The sequence below is a fragment of the Netta rufina genome, assembly GCF_964035555.1.
Source record: "Netta rufina genome assembly, chromosome: 23".
Classification (NCBI taxonomy): Eukaryota; Metazoa; Chordata; class Aves; order Anseriformes; family Anatidae; genus Netta; species Netta rufina.
The window spans coordinates 2,256,202-2,258,160 of NC_140147.1; positions in this window are offsets into that span (position 1 = coordinate 2,256,202).

The following is a 1,959-nucleotide window of genomic DNA, read 5'->3' on the forward strand; positions in this document are numbered from 1 at the left end:
TGCGTGCCTAACCAGGGTGCAGGGCTCAGAGTGGCACCTCTGTGCCCAGAGAGGTTTAAGTGACTGTAAAAATGTGGAAGAGGAAGCAGAGAGGGGCGATGACCTCGTTCCAGGGTTCATCAGCTCCTTCCTGACCACTGCCTCAGCTGGTCAGCAAGATTCCTTAACTAGCAGTGGTTTGATTTATGCCATAAATTCTGCTGAGGTATGATGTAAGTTGTGGCGCGAATCACAGTGGGCGAACTCTACCTTGTGTTTTCCACTGCAGGGTCACTGGATTCCCAGCTCGGCAGCCTGGGTTTGTAAAAACAGGGTTTGGCTCCTGAATTGTAGCGGTAGCTGGCTCTGTTTTGAATTCAGGTGCTTTTCTTGAACTCTGCAGGAGCGTTGGCTGTACGGGCAAGGCAAATGGGGGAGTCAATGGCTGTGGAAACGCCTGTCTGATGCAGGTAAGCAGCACCCTGTTGTGGGATGACACCCGTTTCTCAGCAGCCGCTGCTGGTGCTGAACGCTAGGTGTTGCAGGCTTCCAGGCTCACGTTTTGCTGTGTTCAGCCCCAGCGGCCAGCCGGCTTTCAGCATGCAGGCATGCGCAAAAAGCAGCTGCACACTAACTTCTGCTCCCATCACACGAATTGTGGATGTGAGCAGCTCCTGTTAGTGACAGCAGGAGTTTCCCTTGCTTGGTCCTGTTAGCGAGAAGTGAAAACACTTCTTTTGAATAGTTTCAATTTTTGTGGCTTTCTTCCATTACCTCATACAATTAAAACTCGGATTAAAAACCTGGTCACATTTTGCATTGTCTTGAAACAATGATACTGAGGTTTCATACTTTCTTATAAACTCATGCCACACACTCAGTATTTTCACTTTTGTACGCTATTTGGGGAGAATAAGTCTAACATATATGGTTAAAAAGGGGTTGCTCTTCTCTCAAATTTCACTTGTTCTTAGGCAGGACCAAGAAAGGGGGTTGTGAATAGATCACTTGCCGGTGTGACCCCACCAATGCTGTTTTTTTACTAGCAAGGCTCAGACCACAGCATCCTTTAAAATAAAAACTGCTAAGAAACGAATGCATCCCCCTGTTCTTTATTCTTCAATCCAGCAACAAGAAATGAGTTTTTAGAAAAGAAGAGCCTCCCCAGCCAAGGCATCTCGCCATAAACCCGCAAGGAGCTAATGACTGCCCTAGCGCTGCAGGAACTCAACTAGTAAGGAATTTATTTCTTAATTGTGTGCTCTATTAGACGGCCTAAGGGTAGTGCTGTGAAGCATCTAACAGCTATGGTCCCTGCCTGCAGAGCATGTTTGGCCCGTGGGTCCTGTGATGTTTCTTGAGGTTGGAGGTTTCAGCCCCTGCCCACCTGTTTCATTTTCTGTTAAATTCTGTTCTTGCAGAGGAGGGTGGCCGCAGAGGAGAGCTGCGTAGCCCAATTTTGTCCTGAGGAGGGGATGAAGACAGAGGGCTCCTGCCCCTGGAGCTGAGCAGGGGCAGCTGATGTTTGTTGGGCTGCAATGAGACGAAAACCCCACACAGGAGCAGCGAGTGCTTCATGCCTGGCTCTGCCCAGGGGCTGCCTGAGGCCCCACGCCTCACTCCGAGCTACCAGAGCCCATTCCACCTCAAGACACCTCATTAAAACCCTTTTAACTACCAGCTCCGCGTGGCTCCCAGCACATTTAAACCCCTCTTGGTAACGACCCCCACCACCCCCGTTATCCCAACACCCCCCACCACACACTTCAACCTCCCCGTCCCCTTGAGGACCCCCTTTTTTTCCCCTTGAGGGGGTCCCCGTGTGTGTGCGTGTCCCCCTCACAAACCCCCCTCAGTAGTATGGGGGGGGTCGGGGCGGCCCCAAAATGGCGGCGGCGGCGGGGCCGGCGGGCACCGCCTTTGTTGGGCGCGGGGCCGGGCGGCGGCGCGTGCGCGCTGGGTGGCGGCGTGAGGCGGCGG